Source organism: Phyllostomus discolor, chromosome 2 (genome assembly GCF_004126475.2).
Source record: "Phyllostomus discolor isolate MPI-MPIP mPhyDis1 chromosome 2, mPhyDis1.pri.v3, whole genome shotgun sequence".
In the NCBI taxonomy this organism is placed as follows: Eukaryota; Metazoa; Chordata; class Mammalia; order Chiroptera; family Phyllostomidae; genus Phyllostomus; species Phyllostomus discolor.
Window position 1 is genome coordinate 126,107,039 of NC_040904.2, and position 18,362 is coordinate 126,125,400.

Here is an 18,362-nt window from a genome sequence, read left to right on the forward strand (position 1 = left end):
ACTACTATAGACACTCCCATTCAAAAGGAGGGGAAACAGCAGGCATGCAGCAATCCTGAGACCTGCCTGAAGCCTGGCAGGGCACATGAAGTCAGCTGTTTGATCAGAGATCAGGCCATGAGAATTATTCACTGTGTCTCTGGGTTCTACTCTCTGTGTCATTCTTCCCTTCTTCGGTGTACAAAGTTTGGGAAATCAAAGACTTTTTTCTTTTTGTACCTTCTCTGTCTCTTTAATCCAAGCCGGCTGTGTTTCTGCTTATACAATTCTCTTAAAGCTTCTGACAGCCTCCTATGAATCATACTGTGGTTCTTGCCAATGGCGGGGGAAAGCCCCATCTACAAATCTCTTTATGATAAATTACCATTTACCTCAGGCTTCTGCTGAAGCTGCCAAGGATTCTTAAAAGACCTGTTTTTGTTTGTTTGTTTGTTTGTTTTCTTGTTTTTGTTTTGACTGAAAAGTTATTTAAGGCATTGCTTTAAATCCTTTCAAAACCTTAATAAAAAATTTTATAATCACACTTTCAGTTTCATCTTTACACCATGTTTTGTGACCATTCCCTAAATTTTATTTTTGTTTGTAAGCCATTCTTGATTTAACATTTCTTTCTATCTGTATAGGCAGGGGATTTTCAAACTCAGCAAATTCTGTATTTTTCATATTTAACTTTTGTTTTCTTGAGTTTATTCTTCTCCCTTCACCTTTTAATTTAAGCAGCAAAAATAAAGCTAGGTTGGCCTTTAATCCTGCCTGGAAATCTCCTTAGCTAGACCACCCAGTTCATGAGGTACATCTTCTATTTTCCACATTATTGCAGGCAAGATGGTTGCTAAACTTTCTCACTGCATAATGGAGCCTCTTTTCCTCTAGTTTCCAGTAAAATTTTCCTTACTGTTCTTTAATGTTTGACAGATAGCCTTTTCTAGGACATTAAGTTTCTGTTAACATTCTTCTTTGAGACCCTTTACATTTTTATGAATCTTATCAAGGTCCTTCTAGCTTCTGTCATCTACTGTCTGAAAGCTCCCCTCATATTTTAATATTTCTGTTACAGCAGTGATACAGAGAGATCTGATCAGATCACTTGGGAAAAGTAGGGAGGAGCCACTGTATGAACAAGAAGATTTGAAATCAAAGAAGGGCTCTCAACAGGTGGGGCAGGCTTTCTCAGGCTCTCAGGTTCTCTTCTTCCTCAAGGACACCTAGATGATGGTGCTGCAGGTAGCAGCATTTCCCAGCAGACAGTATTTTGGATGGGAAGAAACTCTGGGTGCAGCCTAGGTCAGGCTGATGTGGCAGAGGATGGCAAAGTCATTCTTCTTTGGGTGTTCTAGATGGGATGGGTTGTAAGGCAGAGAAGCCTGCCATTCTTCCAAAACTGTGCAGCTTTTGTATCTTATGTTGTTTTAGTTTGTAAACCAATCCTATAGAAATAAGATAATTAAAATGAACAGGGGAAATGCTAGGAAAACTCAGGTGTTAGCGTTTAGCCTTAATTGATAGGCCTAGGTGACTACCTAATTCCTGTGAAAAGCTGTTATTCCAAAATTGTGAAGGCTTTGAATAAAGACTCCTTTCCTTTACCACCAAACCTTTGCCTCTGGAATTTTGCCTAGAGAGTGGCGGGGGGGGGGGGGGGGGGGGGGGGGGGAGGCGGGTAGCAGGACCCTTACTTGCTCTTGCTGTTTGGTAACAGCAGCACCCCACTTGCCTCTCACCTTCTGCATCCCCACTTTGGATTCCTTTGCTTATTTACACCTCCAGCTAGTGCCCACCAAGCCTGCTTCTCATCCCCACCCACGCAGTGCGTAAAAAATTTTCTTCCAGAACTTCTGCCCTTTTTGAAGGTCCTGGGAAATAATTCCAACATATCCCTCCAAAGATTGGCTCTCTTGAGAAGAGAGACAAGTCTCTCTGTCTTGGGAAAGGGCTGAAAGATAGGTTAGTGAAGGATTTTATTTAATACTGTCTTCAAGAACAAAAAAATAAACAACCCCAAAACTTCTCAGGGCATCAGATATTTCATCTGGAAAAAAAAGTATCAAAATTCTGTAAGAAACATTTTCAATTATCTGTTTCAAAGCAAAATCCAGAGAATGAGATGAATTTCTAACATTTTTGGAGACATGGAATTCTGGCTAGTGAGGCTTACTGCTGTTTTACTTCTATTTTTAAACAGCATTAACTTGACAGTGGAAGGGGTCATGGCAGAGTGGGAAAGGTTGAGGACTCATGCAGACCTGGGTCAGTTTCTTAGCCCCCAGTTTCTTCATCTCTGAAATGGAATTATAATTACCTAATAAGGTTGATGTGAGGGGTAGAGAAAATATGATGTATGTGAAATTGCCAAGCAGAACATTAGCGGGTGATAAACTATTTTGGACTTGTTAATATGAAAATTACAGAAATGACTCCTCATGTTTCCTCTGAAGTCTCCATTGTCTTTATGAAATGTCTAAAGTCAGGAGTCTCTGCTCCCACTCCTTACAGTGGCTGAGAAGGAACAAGAAGAAGGAAGCTTCTCGTTCTCTTAAGAATTAGGTTGCTGACAATGTGATCTTTCCTGCGCTCTCACACTGGCCTCAGCCTGCTCATCGGCTGTCAAAAATGGTAGAAGAAACCACTGTGATGCTTTGGAGGTCAAACCAATACCACCCAGGAAGAATTGAAAAGGGCTTGCAGGAAGCTAGCCTTGAAGCACCACCCTGATAAGAATCTAAATGAAGAAGAGAAGCTTAAACAGATTTCTCAAGCTTACAAAGTGCTCTCTGGTGTAAAGAAAAGGGAATTACATGACAAAGAAAGAGAACAGGCAATTAAAGAAGGTGGAGCAGGTGATGGTTTTGGCTACCCCAGGGATATCTTTGATACATTTTTTGAAGGAGAAGGAAGGATGCAGAAAGAAGATAGAGGTAAAAATGTGTGTCAGTTCTCAGTGACCTTAGACAATTTATATAATGGTGCAACAAGAAAACTAGCTCTGCAAAAGAACACGATTTGTGACAAATGCAAAGGCTGAAGTAGTAAGAAAGGAGCAGTAGGGTGCTGTCTCAATTGCCAAGGTGCTGGGTTGCAAATAAGAATTCATCAGATAGGACCTGGAATGGTTCAGTGAATTCAGTCTGTGTGCATGGAGTGCCAGGGCTGTGGGGGTCAGATCAGTCATACAGATGGGTGTAAAAGCTACCATGAAAGGAAGATAATTCAAGAAACGAAGATTCTCTAACTTCATATTGACAACGCCATGAAAGATGACCAGAAGATAATATTTTTGTGGTGAAGGAGATCAAGAATAAGGACTGCAGACAGGAGATATTATCATTATGTTAGATCAGAAGGACCATGTTGTTTTCACTCAATGAGAAAAAAACCTTTTCATGTTTGTGGACACATAGCTGATTGAAGCATTGTGTGGCTTCCAAAAGCCAATAGCTATTCTTGACAAATGAACCATAGTTAAGCATAGAGATATCGAGTGTGTGCTAAATGAAGGCGTGTCAAATTATCATAGAAAGTATGAAAAAAGTTGCCTAATCATCGAGTTTAAGGTAAACTTTCCTGAGAATGGCTTACCCTCTCCTGATAAACTCTCTTTGCTGCAAAATCTCCTACCTGAGAGGAAGGAAGTAGAAGTGACTGATGAAATGGACCCTGTAAAACTGGTGGGCTTTGATCCAAACTGAGAAAGACAGTGCTGTTACAATGGAGAAGCATATTAACAAGATAAACATCATCCTAGGGCTGGTGTTCAGTGTCAGACCTCTTAATGGGGTCAGAGAATAACACTCACTGTTGGCATGTTATATACAGTAGTGAATGAGTGAAGGACTATGATCATAATATGCTCGTTGTTGCTCTTGTTTTTGTTTTAATACTTAATTATAGTAGTGTTTTAAAAGTTAAATAAATAATAAACTCATATATAAAAATTCAATATAAAATAAAAGAATTAGGTTCTTTCCCATACTAAAAAAATAATCTCAAATTGAGGACTATGTAATGTGAAAATCTCCATGGACCACACTGAATCTGTTACCAATGAGCTATTACAATTTAATTTTATTTCTGTCTTAAATTTACCCTGGATCCCATTTCTCTGGTTTTCTCTCCTCCCCAATCCCTTATCTCCCTCATCCTACCTCCCACAAAAGTCCTTTGACTCTTTCTCCCAAATAGCCCTTGAGGCAAGAGGCTGGAAGCCAGTTCATCCTCTGCTGTGGTGTCAAGCTGGGAAAACCATGGGATTGGAAAAAAGAGAGAATAAAGAAGGTGGAAATGTGATTTGGGGGAGAGGGAATTTTAGGGTATTGGAGAAAAGCACTTGTTAGGAGGAATCATGATGTTGTATGTGTGAGGAAGGTATGAGGGAGAGACTTGAACAAATGCAGAGATGCAAGGAGAGGGAGCTTGAGGTAGAAGAGTTTGAAGTACCCTTCAAGGAAAGGAGCTATGCAAGGAGTGAGCAGAAGGAGGGAACTTACTAGATTTGCTAGAATTCTGGGAGGTGTTCACTCCTTGCTTTTCCCATATCTTGCTCTTTAGATGGTTCCACCTTCTTACGTAATCTGTATTCTTGGCTCCCTTCTCACTTAGCGCATGGCAGGTTGTCTCTTGCCCTGGAGATGCCAATAGCCTCCCAAGCAACTGGTCTCTCCACCTCATACCCCACCATCTTGCAACTAGAGTGACCCCTCCTTAATTTAATCTTGTCCCCAACCCACCTCACACTTCAAACTTTTTAGCAGATACCTGCACCTTCAATATTGAGTCTGAACTCCTCATTGTGGCATATCAGGCCTTTTGTGATTTGGCCCCTGCCCCTCTCCACCTCACCTCTCTTGCATTCTCTGCTCCAGCCTCTTGAGGCAGCCTGTCACTCAGAGCCTGACTTCCTTGCCTGCTTTGCTTTTGCTTTGGTTCTCACTTGTTCTTTTCTCTTTCATCAGTCCAACTTCTGCACTTTTAACATGGTATTTCCTCTCGATGTCAGGTCCTTCTCCCTTCTTCTCCATCTAATTCCTACATGGTTTTCATATTTCAGCTCAACTGCTCTCTTGTGAATCCTTCCTTTCTGTTACTACCCTGCCCACATACATCATGATCTCTTACCTACCCTGCAGAGCTGACCTGGGCACACTGTGCTTCCTTCTGTACTGCTACTTATCTCCGCACCAACTGGTCTCTGATTCTGGGAAGGGGGCTGTATCAGGACAAAGACTCTACTTAGTAGCATCTAGAATGTCTTGTATGGTTTCTGGAAAGTCAGTGTAGAAGGAGTTCCACCATGAGTGAATGGATGAACTGATTAATGGTGGCTGGTGGCAAAGAAGAGGTAGTCAGGAGGGATCCGGTGAAGGAAAGAGGTCTGTGAGGAAGAGAAGTATGATAAAATATAGAGAAGAAAACAAGTGTTTGGGTAAAAGAAACACAATTACTTTTGCTGGATGGGTGACTTCTATTTTGGGGAAGAAAAAGCACTACATTCAAGCAGCCTAATGGGCTATGTCTGGTGCATCTGAAGGAAGAATGCAGGTGGAATGGGGTGGGGGTCTCAAGCCCTGTAGTCAGCACCACTCAGGAATCACCTGTCTCCCCCTCCAGGGCCCCACTACCTTCACTTCCAGATGTCTAGCATTTTTCCCTTGATACTAACTCTGTTCCTGTCACTCATACCCAAACCGTCACCCCCACCACGAGGGACAAGCTCTTCCAGTGTTCTCTCCCACTCCATTGTCCTCACTTTCTTCCTCCACATCTACCTGCCTTACTTCACATCCTCATCTCTCCCCAGCCTAACTACCCAAAGTCATCCATTTTTCCATGTCCTAGGAGCTCAGGCTATTCATCCATTTGTCTAATTTCCTCACCAAGGTGTGCTGCCCCCACTGTTAAGTTTCTGAACACTTACCAAGGACTCCTACCCAAGTTGTGTTAAGACAATCAGAACATTAATGGACAACCATTCTTTAAAACTGCCAAGATACCAAATTGCATTTGTGCAAGATATCACTTTGATGAAAACTTCTCTAGTGTTACAAGGCATGACCTGTAGCTGAAGATTAATGTCCCTGCTTATGGAGGGTCAGTTACTCATGGGGTTTTATCAGCCTAGGCAGAGTGGAAAAGGTAAGGGAGAACCAGATCAGGGGACCCTGTTCCCTCTCAGCGGCGGCCCCCCACCCTCTCTCCTTTAGTGCAAACACTGTCCACAGGGCCAGCAGTACTGCTGTTTATTTTTATCTGTTTATCTTGTAATTAACATAAAGAAGGAGCCTCTTTTTGATGCGCTGGTTCAGGGGTTCAAAATGTCTAGCCACCTTGACCCCTTCACCATCCTCCATCGTCGCAGTACGTCTGCCCAACTGGGGAAGATTTATACTTATTTTTATATAATGGAAAACTCATTGCTGGACATGGAGTTACTCACTTTGATTTGTTTTCTTTGGAAGAAGAGGCTGGCGGCAGCAGCAGCGCCCCAAGCTGGGTCATTAATATGGCAGCAACAGCAACAAAGACCTTTACAGCCGCTGCCTGTAAACCGTGGATAAAGTTCAAGCATTTATTCTGTTTGAGGCCTCCCAGTGTCTATAAAAGCCCAGCACGATTATATGATCAGTGTCAAGACCCACTTTCCCCTCTTTGTGCTCCGGGATGCATTTCCTTGCCCTGTCCCTCCGTGTTGCCACCGCAGCTGCTCTGGCTTTAATAGCAACCCAAGGCACACACTATTGGAGTGTTCCTTGGGCTTTGTTTTAAACATGGTTTTTGCTTGTGTTAACTACCGCCTGGCTCTCTGACACCCGTGAATGAGGCTATGCGGGGCTGTCAATCAACAACAATAATAATGCCATCTGGGTTTGAATAATACTAATGAGAAGAAGAAGAAGAGGGATACTGTGTATTAACATAGCACCTTTGTCCCAGAAGCTCAGAGGGCGTTCGGGATAATAATTCATTCATGCTCTGAGCACTGCTTGACGGTAGATATTATGATCCCACCACAGGGGACTGAGACACAGAGAGGGCAAGTGGCTGGCTCCAAGGTCACACAGTAAGTCAGAGATGGCATAAAACTTAGTTGTTGTGAGTCCTCCAAAGCACTCACCCTACAGGATTACACTGAACTGTAACTCTCTGTGTGCCTGTTTTAAAAGTCTATGTGTAAAGATAGATATAGGACTCAGTAGTTCCATACCTTATGGGATGAAGAAAAGGAGGAAAAGAAAAGAATGACCTAGGGTAGAGGAGAGTCCATCATGCCAGGGCCGAGGGCAGAGAGGATAATGGGATACTGGTATGCCATTCTGAGAGGCATCTGGGATTTCTGTGGGGGCAGAGGCTGGCGGAAGCATGTTAAAGCAGAATGGATAAAGGAAAAGCAGCTCTCCCATACAGGTGAGAAAGCAAGCTAATACAGAGCCAAAAAGCTCATGGAAGGCTAAATAAGAAATAGTATTCACCCGGAAGAGAAGATATTGCTGAGAACCAAGAATTTCCCTATTTGTTCTAAAGTCCTATTCTGTACTTTGCAGGTCACACCAAGCAGCTAGGGCCACAGCTCTCTCTTCTCAACCTCCTTAGTGCACTGGGGGGTTCAAATCTGTCACTTCAGATCAATAGAATCTTACCTAACTTTTCTGTTCTCAGTTTCCACCTCTATAAAACCAGTGAATAACATTATCTTGTTGGGTTACATAGCACACTGCAATAACTTCCAAATTGATTTCCTCAACTTCAAACTCTCTGATATATATCATTGGGTTGTTATGAAAATTAAATAAGTTAGTATATAAAGAATAGTACATGACACGTAGTAGCACCTCATGACATGTAGTAGCACCTCAATAAATGTTAGTTATTATTTTCATAAGTAGTAATACACTTCTTATTATTATTGTTGTTATCATCTTCATCATTGCTCTGGTTTGCTGGCCACTTACTTCTGCATAGATAAGAAATAACCCAACAGCATGAAGAAAGAGTTCAGCCATACTGATGACATTATAGAAGGACATATAATCCAACTCCCCTTGTCTGTGCTCATGTTGCTTTTAGGAGCTGCACCCTAAAGAGCAGATCTATCATTCTCACTTGCTGCATGTGTTCATTTGGTCTCCTCCGACAGACTTTCTAAACAAATTCTGAGTAACGTCTAATTCTGCTCTCTCTCCCACCACACCTAGCACTCCTCTGCACCAGCTGCCTTTGCTCAGAATATACAGGTCACCTTTCCGTGATTTCTAGAACACCTGCTATGTGGTAGACTTTGAGCTGAGGTCTATAAGAATGCATTAGGAAGGCTCCTGTCTGGGGAGAATATACTTCCTTGGTAGAAGACATAAGCCATATGGGAACAATTCACTAATGGTATAGGCCTCCGAATCAGAACTTGTTAAAACAAACTGCCCCTAAAATGGCATTAAAGCCCATTGAAATTTTGCTTCTCGTCTTTTTCTCTGGAACTATTAAAAGTTGTAAGAAGGGGAGTAACATGATCAAAGCATCATCCCAGGAAGACACACCTCGCAATACTATGGAAGATAGATAAGGCCAGGGAGAGACTGAAATTGGAGAAATCAATTTGGAAGTAATTGTAATGTGCTACAAAGGAGCAAGAAGTGCTGTACTAAACAATTAATTGACTTATTGGTTTTGGAGTCTTTCAAAACCTCTCATCAAATAATTACATTTCCAGTTCCCTCTCTTTGGCTAAGAGCCTCTAAATGCTTGAGCGGACACCTTCTGCCCCATAAATTCCTTATTTATGGTATCGTCTGTCTTTGTTTTTTGTCTCTGACCCAGTTTAGAGACACTTTATCACTGGGACTGAATCTGAGACACTCTCTAGTTTCCACAGCGAGTATTCTTTGGCAATGAACAAACAGATTTACGATTCCTCCCCAGACCTTCAAGGAAGAAAGACACTGCTTTCGCATCTCTACAAGCTGGGCTGAATCCTCCCTTTTCTCATCTCTCACCACATATAAGGATTCTGACCTTGCATTTGATGTTTTAGCTCATGTCTTTACTTTTTCTGCAGACTCTGAGCTTCTTGAGGACAGAGCCTACGTTTGCTCCCATGTTTGAGTCCCTTTACACTGTAGTGCCTGATACAGCATAGATGCTTGAGAAATCTTTATTTCTAAAAATATAGATACGTTTTCTTAAAAGTATCTCACATTCTTCATGTATTCAAATAAGTGATATCACATCACACATAAATATCTTTGTGAAAGCATCCAGCTGATGTGATTTCTTCTTCAGACAGAATTTTATAGCCATATAAGAAGGCAGTATTTGTGAAGTCTGCCTTTAAGAATAAGAAAGCACCTCATTAACAGAGCAGTTGTCAAAAAAAAATTCACAAGTTCCTTTCTCCCTTTCCTCCTTCTTTTCTTCCAGCAGGCACATGGTCAGTGAATCGGAGATACTAACACAGGGCACTGTGGGAAATTAGTTCCTGCCCTTAAGAAGTCTAGAATCCAATGAAAAATACACACCCACCCATAATTTTATTTTATAAACTGAATTTTATTTTAGAAACAAAACAGAAGCAAATTCATAGATACAGAGAACAAATTGATGGCTGTAGATGGAAGACAGGTTGGGGAACTGGGTGAAAAGGGTGAAGAGCTTAAGAAATACAAATTGCCACTTATAAAAACAGTCACAGGGATGTAAAATACAGCATAGGGAATATAGTCAATAATAGTGTAATAAATATGTATGGTGCCAGGTAGGCACTAGACTTATCATGAGGATCACTTCATAAGTTATATAAATGTCTAATCACTATGTTGTACACCTGAAACTAATATAATATTGTATGCCAACTATAATTTTAAAAACTTAATTTATTAAAAAAATAAGATGTAAAAAACAATGCAGTCATGTGAAGGAACAACAAAAGAGGTCAGGGCTTACTGAGCTATCACTAGAATGGGCAATATGTGAGTCAGCTCTGGTGGTAGCTGCATTTTCAATAGATAGGGAAGTGGGGGAGGCTTTTGCAGCTAGAGGCCCAGCCCTGGGGCCCAGGGAGCTCAGGGAATTGTGAGTAGCCCTTGGGGAACAAGAACAGGCCAATAATGTGCAGATAAACTGTGGTAAGAAGGAGGGGACAGTGATGGATCTAAAGAAGCCACAGTGAGAACTTTGGATTCTATTTGCAGGCAAGAACAACAACAGAAGTTTTTGGAGCAGAGACATGTACCCCACATATAGTTTTGATGTGACCATTGGCTCAGACGGTAAACTGGCATTTGCCCTGTGGCTTGAGGTGTCTGGTCCTTGCTGCACTCGCCCTCAGGGCTGCAGGAGGAAGAAGAACCCTAGACAGAGGTCTGGACATTTCCTTCTGTGTCCTGGTGGCTGGGAATTTCCCTGCTTAAGGATGGGTATATTTGCCTTACAGAACTTTTCTTGAGAAAAAGGTGGTCCCTAAAAATCCTCTTTCCTTTCCCTCTCTTCACCCTAGGGGTTGTCTTTATATTCAGCTTGAGATTGAGCTAAAAGGGCTTTGAGAATCTACAGCCTCTTGAGTGGATTGACCACCAGAGAGGGCAAACAGCCCCAGCATGCCTGCCCCCTTCTCTGGCAGACCAAGCTGGCCCATTTCTCACCATGTCATGGATTTTCCTGGAGGCCAACACTGGATGCCACACGATCATGGCTTGAAAGGATTCCATGCTGTCTGCACAAACAGAGACTGGAGACTTTGGGAACAGCCTTGCTCTCACCTCACTCCCAGAAAGCCCCCCTTTTCTGGCCCATGCAAACAGGCCATGAATTGTGGCTCTCACTTCTACACACTGATGTACTGTGGGACTGAGGCTTGGGGTTTTTGCCTTTAAAAAATAAATCTCTCCATCTCCTCTCTGCATTGGACATGCTTGTCTCTGAGGAACTTTTCTTCCCAGAAAGCCCAAGTGGCAGACAAGAGGATTCTTGGGAGGGGCCTGGCCTGATTGCAGGCAGCCAGGCTGACTTCCACCAGCCCCATACCTCCTTTCCTCCCAGCACACATAATGCACTGTTCACCATGCACTTACGCCTTTGCACATTGCAGCCTCTCTGCACAGAATGCCCCTTCTTTCCTGCTCGCCTCGGGGAACTCCTACTCATTGTTCAATGCCTAACTTTAAGGGCTCTTGTGCTGTGAAGACTTCCCCAGCTCCCAAGTACAGAGATACTGGCTCCCTCCCTCTCTGTGCTCTTTGGATGTGCCTCAGTGACAGTATTGATGAGAATGCATTATGGTTGTTTAAATATCATTTTTCCCAACTAGACTGTGACCTGCCTAAGGGAGGGATGAAGGTGTCAAGAGACCATTGTACAGGATGTGGACTGCTCAACACCCTGGGCTGCTATTCACATTGCAGTGCAAATATACCCTGCACAATCCTAAGCAGCAGCTTCAGGGATAGTTAGATCTGATATTTAATAGGTTCTGGCACACAATAAAATTCTGTTTATTTAACCTAATGTAAGGCCACTGCTTAGATTTTTACTTCTCCTGCCCTAGTCCTATAAAAGAGGGAAGAAACACTAATTAGCCCAACAGCCTGAGGTGAAAAACTATCCAGCTCTTTCTGGACACAGCTAGGAGGGCACTCAAGATCCCAATAAGGCCTTCAAATAGCTAATGGCTGGTCCAGGGAGGTCAGAGGGGTTTTATCTCATGGCCAAATGAAGATATAGTGACTACATGAAGCACTAAGCTGAGAAGTCTTGTGAGGCAATACCTGACCTCTGTGGGAATGCTGCCCAGGTAGATGAGTGAAGTCTGTCTACCCAGCACGAATGAGAAATGGAGGCCTGTGTGCCATGTGCCTGCCACCCTTTCTAGTCTGGTCTCGGGCTGGCGACACAAGCTCTGTGGCTGATGGTCGGATTATAAAATAGGAGTTCTTCAACTGTTGTGCCCTCATGTTTTCAGGGTCCTGTGAGTGGTATATGAACTTGTGTCCCAGTGCCTGAGTTTCTTATCTACATAATGAGATTATCTTTCTTTAGGGTTTTGGAGAGGTAAAGTGGAGGATGGAAGGGAAGTTTATAATCCCCCCATTAAAATAAAAAGATTGTACAGGAGGTGGGGATGCCCAGAACCACTTTCAAATCATCAGACAATGTAGGATACTACCCCAGCCTCAATCTGATGTCATTTTCCCTCTCAGCTGTATGACCCAGCTTTCCCCTCCCCCATCACCACTGCACTGTACCGAGATCAAGCAAAATTAAAGACAGGAGGCTAGGAAAGAACATCTGAAATGCAGTGTTAATAACAACAATGAGTCTTATTACTGAAACTCAGTAGATGGGCACTGAGGAACAGGGGTGGGGTTCTGGTTGATGCTACATCACTAGAAGAAGACCCGGAGGGTTGTGACTGAGATCCAAAACAGAAACAAAACAGAAGAAATTCATAAATACAGAGAATAAATTGATGGCTGTCAGATGGAAGACAGGTTGGGGAATTGGGTGAAAAGGGTGAAGGGGCTCTGGGGCCACTCCTGGGCTCAACCCCAGCTCTGATCACCCTTAGCTATGTGACCCTGGGCCAATGGCTTGACTCTACTCCTCAGCTTCCCTTTTTTTTAATAAAAGAGGGTTAATTATCACTCTTAGCCCACAGAATCATGAGGATTGAGTTAATAAATAGGAAGTGCTAAAAGCAGAGTCTGGTTCATAGTCCATTTCCAGTGTTACTGTCACTGTTGCATTACTGTTATTGTGTTGTACTTCTCTTACAGCCCAGTGAGGCAGGGAAAATGGACTTAGATGATGGAACAGAAACACTTGAGAACAGACCAAGGGCCATACAGTAGACAAACAAGCCTCCCTTTCATCACATCAGCTCCATACTCCCTTCTATTAGTATTTCAACTTTCATGGAGTGAGCTAAAGCTTTCACAACCTCACATCAGAATCCTTTTCCTCAGGCTGGTCTTTGAATGGTGAGTGATCAAGGTCCCCCAGTATGCTGGGCACTTTGCTAGGAACCTTCATACTCATCATTAGTCCTAGACATTGTCTTGGGCACTTTCAACTGATGGTCGCTGGCACCAGTTCAAACACCAACAGGAATCCCCAATTTAAGGTGTGGTGAAGAAGAAAACTTTATTTAGTGCAAACAGCGTAACAGTAATATGGCATGGATGTGAAACAGCACTGTTCTGGAACAGCCCAACAGTGCTACACAGCGTGGCTGTGAAAACAGCACTCCAGTAGAATAGCTCCATAGTGCTACAATTCCACAGGGCCATGGAGCTGCTGCTGAGCCAGGCGACCCTGAGGCCAGGCCCTGCTCTGCTCTAAGACTGTCCGCTCCCTTCTGCCCTGCTTCTGTTCCAGTTCTGGCCACATGGCTTTGGTTTTTCTAGCTAGCTTCTGTGGGCAGAATTCCCCACCCCTGTCTCTGATTGGTCAGACAGAGCTGCACAGCTCTGATTGGATGGGGAAAGCCTCAGCCCTATTGGTAGATATAGGACTCCAGGAACTTCTTTATAAGGGCTGGCTCAGATAGCAAACAAACAGTGTGGACTGGCAGTTAGCAGCCCTGAGGAAAGCAGTCTAGCATGGAACAGGAAGGGTTGGCACAGAGGCTTCACTGCAAAGTACAGCTTGCATGAGAGGCCCCTGTGCAGAAATGGCTTCCAGGTGCTGTGGTTTTCTTTGTTTTGTTTTGTTTTTGAGCTCAGTTAGTGACCAGGAGCCCTTCCTAGTCCTCAGGGTTCATTTACAACATCAACCAATTAATAAAAGACCCTTTGGATACTTGTACCTATAAAGTTTTCAAATCCCCTATGCTAGGCTATTTACATATTCACTCTTTTATTATTTATTTTTTTAGCAGATGCTATTTGGCTTTGAGAGTAAGATCCTGGAGAAAGGAAGAGGGGATGTTCATTTACCAGTTAAATGCATTCATACCTTCTGATCCCTGAGCCTGGAATGCTGGTTCCTCCCTTGTGTACCTGGAAAACTCCTATTCATCCTTCAAAGTCCAGCTCAACCATAATGTCCTCTGCAAAGCTTTCCTCATCGTCCCCCAACCTCAAAGCAGAGTTAGTAACTTTCTTGTGAGATTATTTTTGCCTATACTCTATAATATAGACTTTATACTTCAATTACTACACTGTGAGCATCTTGAAGACAAGGAAATCGTAAGTTATCTCTGGACATTTGAGGCCTGACATCTAGCCTGGTACACTGCAGGTGTCCAACAATGTTGAGTGAGGCACTTTCCACCCCCAGTTTGTCTTTTGGGCCATGTGTTCTATAAGTTTAAAACTTTTTTTGAGGTTGTTAATGCCAGGCTTCCAAAGGAATTAAAAGTAAATATGAGGACAAGAATTGTTGACAACTACGGTCATAAAATTCTGGAACAACTTCCCAGAGATTCTGGAATTTTTCCTTGGGTAAGGCTTACAAATAAGATAGGATGATTTGATCATGATTCTGTTTGGAGATCAGTATAGACCAGCTGGATTTCCATTGGCCTTTCCATCTCCAGGAATTTTTAAGCCGACTGCTGGATATATGTAGAATGCATGGGGGTAAGAGGCATTATTACACCTCTGCACACTTGTGCACCCTTTCACCCTGTTTAGGGTACCTAGCCTTTGCGTTTCTGACCAAGTTATAGTCTCCTTCCCAGCCAACTCAAGATACACCTCTGCTACAAAACCTCTTTTGACCAGCCCCTTCCAAAGGAAACTCTGTTTCTTCAGGTTCTGGACAGCGTGACATTTACGGGGCCTCTCATTGATTCAGGAATATGTTGCATGACTTCACAATGGGAAATTCTTTCAATAGGAAAAAAAATTATTTCTCCTAGGCCCCTTGTTTCCTCCCCAGTGCCAAGCACAATTTGGAATAGCAATGCACGCGTGCGTGTGATTGTGTGTGTGTGTGTTGGCATGGCAACATAATGTGTATAATCCTAGTTGGAGATCCTGGTGTCATACATCTGGAACAAAACAAACTCATTTATGACATCTTCCAGCATGTACAGTGTCTCTGAAACATTGAGATCTCAAAGAAACAAAACAGTTCCAAAACAGGGTGGAGAGCTGACATTCTTTCCTTGCCTGCTGGCTTGCCCTTCCCCCCTGCCCACCTCCCCATATACAGAATGGAAACTTTCAGGGGAAAGAATTCCGAACAGCTGTTGTGAAAGACCACACAGACTTCCTCACATCTGCTAGCGTATAGCCAGTGAGCTCATTTCTCCGGGGGATGCAGTCTGAGTCTGTGGGGTCCACTTAAGTCCACCTTGGGAGGGGCTGGGGAGGAAAGAGGAAGTGGCCCCAGGTGGAGGAGGAACTTTCTCACATCAGAAAATTCACTGGAGGCAGGCTAAAGGGTGAGTGACCCCAAAGTCTCCTTCCTTGATTAGGAGAGTTTGCTTTGTTTGTAGTGGTTAAAAGGAAACATTATCAAAGTTACAATCGATTTTAAAAAGAACCTTGACTCCCTTCGAGTTCTCCTCCCCTCCTCTAAAATGTCCAAGTCAAGAAGCAATTACTTAGAAAATATCCTACAAAGAAATATGGTTCTGGGCTGTGGCAGCCTTCCCTAAGCGTTCTAGTGGTAAATATAACATTCTAATTTGTATGGTGCTCTATCCCATACAAAGAGCTTTCGAATGTATGTTATTGCGTTTGATCTTCCAGTGACCCTCGGGGAGGTCAAAGTGGATACTGCCAACACAGTGTTAGTACCAGAATTGCCACAGGGAAGGATATTGCCATTGCCATTGGCTTTAGCCCTGATTTTCTAAGGTCGAAGCAGAGGCTAATGGAGGTGTTATGGATTGCACAAGTTCACAAAACAGAACCAAGGACTTGGACTCTACATTTGACTTTTACAACCATGTACTTTTCCTTTGCAAAATGTGCAGTCATCTCCCACAAAATAGCAGCTTGTTTGTAAGCGAGCTTTCACTCCTACTCCCATTTCTCAGAGCCCTGGTCTCACAAATGCAACCAAGCCCTGGGATTCTTATGGATACGACACAATCACTTCCCAAGTTGAGTTTTGGCTCCATACCCTGACAGAGCTGCAGAAGAGAGGTTCAGCAAGAATATCTAAACCCTTTGGAAATTCTGTCATCCTCCGGATAGAGAGCTGTGGCTCCAAAGTGTACCAGACCAGGAGGTGGGAGATCTGGGTGCTCTGGCAGCCTCTGCCTCTACTGTCCAGCTGTAGCCCATCATGTATCCTGGGCCTCAGTTTTGTTTTGTTTTTTTTTTATCTATAATGTGAGTGAGCTAGACCAGGTGATTTCTACAGACACTCTCAGCTCCAGGCTTCTGTGTTTTCATGTCAGACAGGGAACACAGGCGGAGAATTTCCTGGAGGGACCTCTGCCTCTGAGACCCTTACCTCCACTGTCATCCTCCAGCCCCGTGCCTGCTGTTAGCCTGGAGCTGGCCTAGCCCTGCCTGGCTTGGGGACACCATTGTGCAATATCAGTTGAAGGTTTGGGTGAGGGCGGGCTGAGGCCAGCAGGGGGGAGACTGACTGGGGTATTTTTTTCAGATGCATATGTCCCCTCTCAGGCAGCCCTTTCAGAGCTCTGGACAATGTGCTCTTTTTGTCCCCAGCTCTTTGAGCCGCCTGTTCATTCTCTTTGCATCTGCTGTCACACAGGACATCCCGGCTGGCAGGCAACCATGGGGACACATTGTGCTCCCTTAATGAAGCATGGGCTGGTAATATGGGGGTTTGGGGAGCCTGCAGGGGCTAGGCATGAGCATAGGGGCACCCCATCTTTCTACTCAGGCTCCTCTTGGGCCCCTCTTTTACCTCTCACAGTTCATATGGATGTGCCTCTAAGAACGGAACTAGTTCTATGTCAGAGACTTTGGAGGTTGGAGTGCTGTGGGGGTGAACTGGAAGACAAAGAGTTCGGGTTTCCCTCAAGAAGTGGCACTGCTGGGCAGGTGGCAGGGAGCTCCTGGGGAAGGAGCATCAGCCAGGAGCACGTCGTGGCCTACATCCTCTCCACAAATAGATGCCTCCCCTATACCATCCCATGATATGAGTGGGTAAGACAGAACCCTGTGGGATCCCTTCTCATTCTTTAAAAACTGACTGTGCCATCACCCACCCAGGGTGTAATTCTTGGGCCCGGAGGGTCAGTGAAATAATCTCTTATGTTCCCCTCAGGTTTTAATGTGTTGTGGTTGGAGGCCTTCTCCATCCAAGTGAAGAAGGAAAAGAAGGATGGCTACAAGAGTTCACAAAAAGTAGCCAAAATCAGTGCAATATACCTCAGTAAGCAAATAAGCAGCTGGATTAGATGGTGAAATTATGGATGATTCTTCTCCCCAGCCCAAATATTCTTTAAAAATGCCCTCTATTATTTACACCCCCCTCCAATAGTAAAGAAAAATGAAATCAGTGGAATCCTGGGGGAGGAGAGATTTTTCTCCCTGTGTGGCTTCCAGCCACATCTGTGATCTTTGCACCAAAAGATGATGCTACCAACACTGACGATTACCTGTGCTCTGGGTGTGGGTGGAGAGTACTAACGATGTTTCCAGACAAGGCCACCCTTTGTAGCATAGGCTCTGCCTGCAGTTCTCAGGGTCAGCAGAAGTTCTGTTCCTAAAAGAGAGCCCCTTACCCCCAGGCTCCTTTCCTAGCAGCTACAGGGTTACCTTGCAGAAGCCAGGGCTCACTACAATGTTCTGGTATGTGCAGATGTCTTCTCAACTGTGACTACAACTTAGAGTTTGTCTTTCTGGAATGTTTACTGCACACACCCCCACACCAGTCCACCCGTCATTCCTCCTGGCCTGCTTACCCTCCCCCCACCCTAAAGAAAAAAGTCTGGGCCTTGTCCAACAAGGCCCCCTGCCCCTCTAACAAGCAAAGTGTGCTGGCATTGCAATTGGTGGTCTTCTCCCTGAAGGTTGTTAATTAGTACAGAATGTAGACTTCAGTTGTCTTGCCAGCCCCGATGAAAATGCAGCTGGCAGGTAGCCGAGACCGAGGAATTTGTCATAGGTTAGATCAGCCCCAGCTCTAAGAACCAAGTGTACAGCTTATGCAAATAGTTTTGCTTAGCATGGATCCTGTGTTCTTATCCCCCCCAGTTCCCCCACAATGTTTTTTAACTGAAGGGTGGGGAGGGAGTAGGGGAACAAGAGAAAAAGGGAGAACAAGCACTTACTTGCCAGATCTCATTCTAAATCCGAAAGGAGCAAATTGCTTCTCCTAAAAAAAGAAAAAGGCAGGAGGGGAAAAAGAAGACAAAACACCCATCCTTTGGTCTAATGTACTGAGCATTTGAAAGCTGAATTGCTCAATAAGAAAGGCTAACAGTGAGTGTATTTGGAGTGAGACTA

At 43.9% G+C, this 18,362-nt stretch overlaps 1 pseudogene; it reads left to right on the plus strand.

The window, feature by feature from the left end:
• The first annotated feature begins 2,610 nt into the window (after positions 1-2,610).
• LOC114512607 lies at positions 2,611-3,827 on the plus strand (annotated as a pseudogene).
• The last annotated feature ends 14,535 nt before the right edge of the window (positions 3,828-18,362 follow it).